The sequence below is a fragment of the Rhipicephalus microplus genome, chromosome 3 (genome assembly GCF_043290135.1).
Source record: "Rhipicephalus microplus isolate Deutch F79 chromosome 3, USDA_Rmic, whole genome shotgun sequence".
NCBI classification, from domain to species: Eukaryota; Metazoa; Arthropoda; class Arachnida; order Ixodida; family Ixodidae; genus Rhipicephalus; species Rhipicephalus microplus.
Window position 1 is genome coordinate 6,772,926 of NC_134702.1, and position 10,799 is coordinate 6,783,724.

A 10,799-nucleotide genomic window follows, 5' to 3' on the forward strand; every position below is an offset into this window, starting at 1 on the left:
GAGTCTGCGGCGCTCGACTCTCTTTTAAGCAAGTATGATGAGATATTTTCGAAATCTCAGACAGATATTGGGTGCATCACTACTGAGAAACATAGGATCGCACTTACCAATGCTGTCCCTATTCGTCGAGCACCATACCGATGTTCATATATCGCCGCCAGTGTATCGATGTTCAATACCGCCGATGTTCAATATCGATGTTCAATATCGCCGCCAGTGTATAGATGCGAAGCAGCGGGCGCTGCTTCGCATCTATACACTGGCGGCAATATTGACGTACATCACGGCGTAGAGCAGGAGAGAAACCTGGAGGGGCTCAAAGCACGCAGTGATCGATGAACCAGTTTTTCCTAGTGTAGCATGCTAATCGCTGATAATGGGCAATGAGAGAAGGCTCCCGCATTCCGCTTTTGGTTAATTTTTTATTGTTTAACAACGCACATCAGAAATCTCCCACCAAGACTACCTTGGAGGTCAAGATCCAGTCCCTATTTATAAGGGATGGTCTGTGAACGGTTGTGCAGTGCTAGCAGTCAGTTTTAAATTAGTCGGGCTATGTCAGGCATCCGGCGGTGTGCGTTCACCGGCAGGGGTTATCTCTCCGCTCTCATCCTCGTGCCTAGCAACTGGAGCATGTGGTGCGAGAGAGAGTATGTGCAGGGCTTCGCTCCTCAATCTCTCGCTGTTCGCTCTCTCTCCTCCCTGCGCCCCACTTTCCCGTCCACTCGAGCCTTGCTTTCGACCGTTCACTGGCAGCCTCTCATGAAAATCGGGAGGTTTTTTAGTCTCATCGTGTGCCTAAGTTCTCAAGAAATCAGCAGATACCACCTTTGTGCTGGTGAGTGGACTTTTAAACCGTTTTTTGGGACATTTTTACACGGCAACGCCACCGGGGATTTAAGCCTAACCAAGGAGGCGATTGTCGCCGATGCGCCGGCCTGGTGCCAACGCGACTCAACGCTCTGCGCGTTCCAGTATCTGCAACTGAGAATGGAATACCAAGTAGATGGAGAGGACATCTCTCCAGAGGATTGCATGGAAGACATGGGTTGGAAGGAAGCCGAGACGAGACGCTCAAAGAATAAGCAAGCCGCGGTTAGCGTTCCTGCTGCCAAGGGTTCGACCGAGGCCGGCGTTGCGGGAGACGCTCGAGCCAGTCGTAGTAGGTACGACACCAAGCATACAATCGTGCGAGCTGGACGCATGCCGCCACTACCTAAGGACTTCAGCAAAATTGTGCTACGACCACAAGGAGGATTAAATATCTCGAGAATCGGCACTGGAGCCGTGGCAGACGCGATAGTACTGGCGGCCGGCGTCAAAGAGGAAGAGGCCATGCAGGACATCATCTGTTCCAACTTGCAGCAGAACATTATGGTGGCAAGCACTCCGGACCAAGACAGAGCTTCAAGATACCTCAAGCTAGGTCAAGCAAAGTTTTCGAGGTTAGCGGCAAAGTTTTCGAGGTTAGCGCGTACGCCACGGCACCCCACGACACTTGTAAAGGAGTGATTCGCGGGATCCCCGTAAGCGATACTCAGGACATTTTGACCCGAAAGATTGTGAACGCGAACAACCCGCTCGCGCTGCAGGCCAAGAGAATCAAGGACACCGGGACAATCATCATTGCGTTCGAAGGACACAAGGTGCCCAGATTCGTGAGATATGGACCTTCACTTTTGCAGTGCTCCCTTTACCGCAAGAACATCGATATTTGTTACGTCTGTGGAAAGCTGGGACATCGGTCTGACGTCTGTCCGAACCCAGCTGAAACAATCTGCAGAGGCTGCGAGATCAAGAACCCAGATAGCCTGCACCAGTGCAATCCAAGATGCAGGCTGTGCGACGGTCACCATCCCACGGCAGACAAGGAGTGCAAGAACAGGTTCTTAATGCCATACGTCGTCAGACGCAGACGTTGGGAAAGATCGCGAGCAGCCACAGAAGCCCGGGACGCATCAATCACATCGAGTCCAGACATCAATTACAAGCAGCTTATTCCAGCCTACGGGACCCAGAGCATCCAGACTACACAAGAACAGGAAAGGCGGCCCCACTCCAGGGGGAGGTCGCGTTCCAGAAGAGGTTCTAGACCCAAGGCCTGCTCCCAATCACGGGGGCGCTCGAGTTCTCAAGGTCACCATCAGGGTCGGGATCAGCCTGGGCGGCACCCGAATGGCCAGCTGCCTGGCGTTCAGTTCGAGATCACGGCTTCACACCCGGGGAGGACGCCTGCAGTTACTTCGAAAGGCAGCTGGGCTGAGCGAGTGCGCAACGGCGGGGCAGAAGTGATGACAGGTAAGCTGCCAGAGCATGATAGAATTGCACAGCTAGAGCAAGAAAACGCGAGACTTACAAAATTGAATGAGAGGCTATCAGCTGAGTTGAAGGAAATAAAAATTCTTCTCACTAAGCTAACCAGCGCGCAATCTTCACAGCCAATGCCTCATCCAGTTGATGTCCCTGTGGCTGAAAACGTGGGGGACTCGAGAACCGCGAAAAAGAGGGCAGTCATGGCAGAACACGTGGAAGCCAACCAAACGACCATGTCAGATATGAAAGAGGTGTTTGACACGTTCAGCAAAGTAGTAGCCAATCTTAGCGAGCAGATGGGTAGGCTACAATCAAGCGTTGCGGCACTGGAAGAGCATATGACTTTGCGCATTACAAAGGTCGAAGCATATCTGCACAATACAGCAAGGCCTCCTCATGCACCAAGCTCACCCCTTCGGCCACCAATACTAGTGGTACCAAACCTGTCGACAGGTGCAGCATCAGGCTCTGGCCGCCCATGTAATAACCATGATGGCAGCGCTACGTGAAGCATTTCGTATCTGGCAATGGAACTGTAGAGGTTACATTAAAAAGAAGGCAACCCTGCAGCAGTATATCAGGAGCAGCCAAGAAAAGCCTCATATTATATTATTACAAGAGACCCTTTCACCGCAAGCAACGTTGCCTGGATTCCGGCCTGTAATAGGGGATACTGAAGGCAGGGGAGTCTGCACCTTCGTATGCAACAAACTAACGCACGTAACCCACGACCTCAAGATAGAAGCAGGCTGGTTGGAACACGTCTTGGTAGAGATCGTGCCGGGTACCAGCAACTGTCAGAGCATTTTCATTCTTAATATATACAGCAGTCCAAAGGAACAAAAGCAAGGGTTCAAGACGGTTCTAAAGAAAGCTGTTAATATCGCCGGGGAATGTCCACTCGTCATAGCAGGTGATTTCAACGCCCCTCATCATACATGGGGTTACAAGTACAACACTGGGAAAGGAAATCGACTTTGGCAAAGTGCCAGTGAACTTGATCTCACCCTAATCACAGACCCCAGCCTACCAACAAGGCTTGGTACATCTTGCTGCAGAGATTCCACCCCGGACCTTACATTTGTAAGGAACATCAAGAAGGCCCAGTGGCTGATCCTTGCTGTAGACCTAGGGAGTGACCACTGCATTCTTGCCACTACCTTCTCCGTGGAGCGTAAAAAGCAGAGAGAATTTCACTTCACAGACTGGGATAAGTTCAGGAAGATAAGGATGGAAAGGGAACAAGATGGCCACAGACAAGGCTTGGAGCAGTGGGTCAAACAGATTAAAGATGACATCAAATCCGTCTCCTCCACCATTACCACAGATTTTCCGGTTGAAAGAATGGATAGCCGGCTCGCTCATCTTCTTGAGGCAAAGCAAGCACTACTGAACCGTTGGAAGGGTCAGCGTCTGAACCGAAGACTGAGGAAGAAGATAGCTGAGGTAAACAGATCAGTCGAGGAACATTGTCGCGCACTATCGAGGCAGCAATGGGACGAAATCTGCAACTCCGTCGATGGTCAGATGCGCAATGGCAAGACATGGAATATGTTAAAGCATCTCCTCAACGAAAACACCACCAAAACAAATCAAAAGCATGTTATCGCTCGAATTTTGCATAAAGAGATAGGGCGCACTACAGAACAGCAAGTTGTCCAGCAGCTCGTGCATAAGTACCTCCCAATCAAAAGAGGATTGGCACCACCAAGTAGACAGTACCAGGGCACGCCAAATCCAGGTCTTGAGGGCGACTTTAACATCGAGGAGATCAGAAGAGCCTTGCATGATCTCAACGGCAGGTCGGCCCGTGGCCCGGACGGTATATCAAACAAGGCCCTGCGTAACCTTGATGACGATTCAATTGAAACCCTGAGGGATATGATAAATTTAGCATGGAAAGAAGGCAGGGTGCCAGAGCAGTGGAAGCTGGCCAGCACGATCCTTATTCCTAAGCGCCAACAGCAAATCTATAGCCAAGTTAACTCGGAAAACAGACAGTGCGGTGCACCTCATACGCAGAGTGGCCAACAAAAAAAATGGGATCAAGGAAGACAACCTCATCAGGTTGATGCATGCGTTTGTTCTAAGTCACTTCACATACGAGGCAGCAATGCACAACTGGTCAAGAGCAGAGTCCGAGACACTGAATGTGCTCCTCAGGAAAGTTATCAAGAAGGTCCTGGGCCTACCCATACATACCAGCACCGAGCGTCTGCTTGAGCTTGGCATACACAACACGCTCGAAGAAATAGCAGAAGCCCAAGAGAGAGCACAGTTTGCAAGGTTATCTACTACAAGGTCGGGGAGAATGATCCTGCAGGAGTTGGGCCAACACCCAATAGCAATCAGACGCAATTACAATGATATCCCTGACAACATCAGGGAGACTATCACGGTATCTGCTATACCGAGAAACATGCATCCAGAACACAACGTCGGAAGAAGAGTAGCGAGGGCCAGGACTATACTTCGTCAAGTCTCAAACGAGGAACGAGGGGTCGTATTTGTTGACGCGGCTTCCTACGTCAATGGGAAAGCGTTTGTGGCAGTGGTAGTCGATGGGGCTGGCCATGTCGTCAACTCAGCGACGGTCAGGACGAAAGACCCAATCATTGCGGAACAAGTGGCCATCGCCTTAGCACTCAAGATGGATAACATTGAAGTCGTCTACAGTGATTCCATGGCAGCACTACGGGCGTTCTCCAAGGGGACGGTCTGTGAACAAACGCTGAGAATACTGCAAGGCAAGAACATAACGCATCATCTTCTGAGTTGGTTCCCAGCTCACCTCGGGCAGATCAACGATTCCCCTCTCAATGAAGCAGCACACGAGGCAGCGGGAGAACTCTCCAACCGCGCCTCCCCGGGGATGCGTTCTACTGGTGAAGGGGATAACCGGGAAATTCTTACGACATATAACGAGCTCACTAAACATTTCTACCTGTCTAGAAGAATTTTCCCTCCACCTCACAAAAATCTAACCCGGCCCCAAGCACTTACATTAAGGCTTTTGCAAACGCGGATGTACCCTACTTTGAAAATGTTACACATCATGTACCCTGACCTATACCCAAGTAATCTTTGTCCACATTGTGGGGAAATAGCTTCATTAGAACACATGCTCTGGCAGTGCACCAAATTCGCTCATTTATCGCACATCACCTCTGCCAGATGGGAGGCGGCAATCCGCAGCTCGTCCTTGGCAGATCAGCTCTGGGCTGTCCACCAAGCCCGCGAGGCGGCTGAGGAGCTTGGCATCTCAGTCCCCACGTGGGAGCTGCACGCAACACAGTGATCTGTGTTTTGGAGGACCAAATAAAAGTTTATCCAATCCAATAATGAAAATCGGGAAATGGGCGCTGGAGACGCCGCTGTGAAACGCCATCGCCGAGCCGAGAACGCAGTTTGTTTTGTTCATTTCATGATATGTTTTAACCATGCACGTTGGCTAGAGCTGGAAACGCATACCACGTTTCTCGCGACAGAAAAACGCAACGTGAAGCGAACGGTGCTATTGGATGCATGGTCTAAGTAAAAAAAAAAAACATTATTTTTGTAGCGCTATGTTCTCACATGCGAAACGCCGTTATGGACGCTGCGCAATGAATACGCATTTCCTCACGATTCCCTTCGGGCAGGTGGGGGCATTTTTTTTTTATGAAGGAAGAAAAAGAAAGTAGGGAGCATCAACGGAGTGAAGCCCACCTTGGCGGCCCAACACGTAATCAAAACGTCACAGCTTGCGGTAGGTTTTAGTACTCTCGGTGTTGTTCCGTTACAGTGTAATAGAAGAGTGTACAGAGTACTAGTACACTGTAGTTCCGTCCTTGAGCCACCTGCGTGAGCCAGCGAGTCTGTGCCGAATCAGAGCGTCTCCATTAAAAGCTACCGGGTGCTGTACTCCGAGTATCGGCAAGTATGGTTGATGGCGTGATTTTTCGCAAAAGGATACGTGTTGGGCCGACAATGCTGCAGCTTCAAAACGGCACAGCTTGCCAAGGCTGCCCGCGTGACGTCACTCTCCCCTCCCCTTTTTTTTTCCTCCGTGGTTTTTTCACTCGATAATCCCCCTTGTAGACGCTGCATGCGTCGGCGTTGCGAAGAAATAGAGGGAAAGCTTTGGAGAGAGGGGGAAGTAGCGTATGCGCAGTGGCGGTGTGGTTAGCGCGAGTACAGTCTACTAGAAGGGGTTCTAGTACACTCTAGTGTGAGTTAGCAGACGCTCGAGTCGGCGTTACGAGGTGACACGGCCGAGCGCAAGCAGGTGCTAGGAGAGAAGTGGAGAGTAAGGCACAGTTGCTGAAGAGAGAGAAGGAGGTGCGTTGCGCATGCGCAGTGGGGGTGTGTTCGGCGCCATCGCCTAAGGTTCCTAGATAAAACAAGTTTCATTTAGGGACCTTACCACCGTCAACGCCGAAGCGCGACATCGTGCGACTAAAAAATGCTCCGCGTTTAAAAGCAGTCAGAGCACAATATGAACAGTGAGAAGTTATATATATATATATATATATATATATATATATATATATATATATATATATATATATATATATATATAACTTCTTATATATAACTTCTTATATATAACTTCTTATATATATATATATAACTTCTTATATATATATATATATATATATATATATATATATATATATATATATATATATATATATATATTGAGATATAACAGACAGTAATGCCAAGGAATGTACAGGGGAAGTTATTAACATTAATGGAATGTAAATAAGAAGAAAGAAAAATTAATGGATGAAAAAATTACCAACTGTAAGCAGGAATCGAACCTACGACCTTCGAATTACGCGTTCGATGCTCTAACCACTGAGCTATTACAGCGGCACTCCCTCCATCCACTTTTTTGGGTTTATCTGTGAATTTAGAAGTAAGAGCGACAGTCAGCGCCATCTATAAGCCAAACAACGAGTGTGAAAACACTCTTATGCGCATGTTTGGCGTCACGTAGCACGTGAACTTATTATGAGCGGGCAGCTGATTAATTGTCCCTCTTATACAACCTAAACACACCAAGTCTGCCAGTACGAGACCCTCGTTCAATGAAATAAGGGAAAGAAGTGTATACCTAAGGGCTCGTTTTTCCGTGTTTTTAACACAATAATTAGTGGTTAGAGCATCGAACGCGTAATTCGAAGGTCGTAGGTTCGATTCCTGCTTACAGTTGGTAATTTTTTCATCCACTTTTCTTTCTTCTTATTTACATTCCATTAATGTTAATAACTTGCCCTGTACATTCCTTGGCATTACTGTCTGTTATATCTCATTATTATTGTGTTAAAAACACGGAAAAACGAGCCCTTAGGTATACACTTCTTTCCCTTATTTCATTGAACGAGGGTCTCGTACTGGCAGACTTGGTGTGTTTAGGTTGTATAAGAGGGACAATTAATCAGCTGCCCGCTCATAATAAGTTCACGTGCTACGTGACGCCAAACATGCGCATAAGAGTGTTTTCACACTCGTTGTTTGGCTTATAGATGGCGCTGACTGTCGCTCCTACTTCTAAATTCACAGATAAACCCAAAAAAGTGGATGGAGGGAGTGCCGCTGTAATAGCTCAGTGGTTAGAGCATCGAACGCGTAATTCGAAGGTCGTAGGTTCGATTCCTGCTTACAGTTGGTAATTTTTTCATCCACTTTTCTTTCTTCTTATTTACATTCCATTAATGTTAATAACTTCCCCTGTACATTCCTTGGCATTACTGTCTGTTATATCTCATTATTATTGTGTTAAAAACACGGAAAAACGAGCCCTTAGGTATACACTTCTTTCCCTTATATATATATATATATATATATATATATATATATATATATATATATATATATATATATATATATAGATGAAATAGATGATCAGAGTTTCTTCCGGCTACCGTAATAAAAGTTATAAACTTCGAGAATAGTGCAGTATAGGAAACAAAACAATAAAATATTTATTTAATCCTAACAGTTTCGGCTGGTGGACCAGCCTTCTTCGGAGGATGTAAGTGAAATGATACAAGTTCCCGTAGCAGAGGGTCACCCTCACAGTTTAAAGACCCTCCAAAAAAAAAAAAAAAAGACAAGCGGGCGAACGAGGTAGCAACAGACAACAAGAAGCAGAAGAAGGAGAGGAACTAGAAAGGAGCGACAGAGAGCCGCCGGAAACGAGCGGGTAATTCTGGCATTGTTACTGGGTATAGGTAAGACGCGCCGCCAGCGGAGGCGATCAAGAAAAACGGAAAAATGTGGAACATGTTGCCGCTTACTCGCATCCCACACATGGATCGAGTTTAAGTTCACGTGGTTCGGCGGCTGGCCCGCGGCATCGGGCCACACACACACACACACACACACACACACACACACACACACACACACACAAGAAGAATACGACCCGCTCCAGCTTTCGGAAAATAATGGCCACGTTGGAAAGCTAATGTGCCTTCTCCCCCTCCCCCCACCTGCCCTCTCTTGCAGAAAAATGTACAACCAGTCATACTGAAAAAATATATATATATATATATATATATATATATATATATATATATATATATATATATATATATATATATATATATATATATATATATACTCACTGTACGTAAGCTGGGGCACGTATTTTTTGTGTGTATGTATAGGCCAGCGTGTGCGTGCGTTTGTGTACGTCTAAACTGTAATTATAAAGTGTCGTAGTATTAGAAGCTTTTGTATGAGCAGTCAGCTTTATTTTTCTTGGACACTTGCCGAGGTAATGGAAGCGCGCAATAATTCTATTCTGGCTTTTTGGTAACTCGAAATGAATTTTTCGCGTTGGTGTTGGTATAAAAGTGCGTCGGGTGCACTTATTCATTAGGTAAACCAGCACATTATTTTAGGCTACCTTCTTTGAGCTCATGAAGAACACAATAAATGAAAAAATATGCAGTGCAAACAGAACTTTTATCATAGCGCTTTTCACGCCTCCGCGTTACGGACAGCCGAAGCGTAGACGAGCTAACCCGCTCAGCTGCTAGTTGGTACTCCTTTTTTTCTTGAAGTGCTTCCACTTGCATTTTATCGAAGTCCAATAAAAATGTAGTAGCTAGTGTGTTTTACCAACAGCCTACTTTCGTCCATGTGGCTTGTTCAAATGAGCGTCAAGGAGTCGAATAAACAAGCACGCGCATTGATTCTAATGTGGCTACAGTGAGCCTGTGGAGGGTTCAGCGCCGCGCAGGCCAGGTGAGGGTAAAATTCTGAGGAGAATCGAGGAGGAAAACGCACGCACGGAGATGATGATGATGATGATGAACAAACTTTATTTAATTAGCAGAAAGGTCCTCTTCCCCTTTCAGGTGCGAGAGGAGAAGGGAGGACCAAACCTAGACGACGGCCATGATCCCATGGGCTCTGGCGGCGTCTTCGGCCTGCCGTATTAAGCGTGCTTGTAATTGAGAGTCAGAGCTGAGGAGCGCGGCATCCCATCCACTCCCGTCTGGAAATTCGCCTCTCATGGGTGCCTGCGGGCATGCCCATAAAATGTGGCTCAAGTCCGCCCTGTTGTGGCAAAATTTACACTTGTCCGAATGAAGTTCCGGCACGCAGCGGTTCATTGTTACCGTACTAGGAAACGTCTGGGTCTGGAGTAGGCGCCACGCCACCGCCTGTCCTTTGTTCAATGACGAGTGTGCGGGAGGATAAATTTTCCTGCTTAGCCTGTAATAGTGCGTAATATCTCTGTAAGTGGTCATCCGCTCAAATCTCTCATCGTCCTCCCCATTCGACCAGGGCAATCCAGAGGCTCGGTCTGTAAGTCCTCGAGCTGTCTGGTGTGCAGCCTCATTGCCGGGCAAGGAGGAGTGAGCGGGTGCCCTGACTATTTCTATTGTTCGTTGGTCTTTGTATCCAACCAATATTCTTAAAGCTATTTGGGATATTCGCCCTCGTGCAAAGTTTCTCACAGCCGTCTGCGAGTCGCTAACAATGAGTGAAGTCGAGGTGGATGCTATGGCCATTGCAATAGCTGCTTCCTCCGCCTCTTCTGCAAAGCTCGTTCTCACCGAGCCGCTTGCCTTATGATTTCCTTTGTAGTCCACTACTGCTATAGTCATGTTGTCATTTTCTTTGTATTTGGCCGCGTCTACGTATGTTGTTTCCGGTAAATCTTTTACGTTGTTATGTATACTTTTCGCTCTTTCAGCTCTCCTTGCTTTGTGATGTTCGGGGTGCATGTTTTTTGGAATCGGTAAGATTACTAAACATTTCCTGATTTCATACGGGATATCCTTTTTGGCGCCAAATTGATTTGCGTAGTTTATACCTAGTTCCTCTAGTATGGCTCTACCTGTTTTACTCTGCGTTAGTCTTTCATATTGTGCGATTCTTTGAGCTTCTATAAGCTCTTCTGATGTGTTGTGAAGAGTGTAGTTACTTTCAGTTGGCGTGAGGCAGCGCTCACACCAAGTAAAGTCTCCTCTACACCACCT

The 10,799-nt window shown here is 47.1% G+C and overlaps 1 non-coding gene across 1 annotated transcript; it reads right to left on the reverse strand.

Annotated features, from left to right (window-relative positions):
- Positions 1-7,097: 7,097 nt before the first annotated feature.
- Positions 7,098-7,170, reverse strand: TRNAT-CGU (transfer RNA threonine (anticodon CGU)). Its single transcript has one exon. It is a non-coding gene; the product is annotated as a tRNA-Thr (tRNA).
- Positions 7,171-10,799: the final 3,629 nt, after the last annotated feature.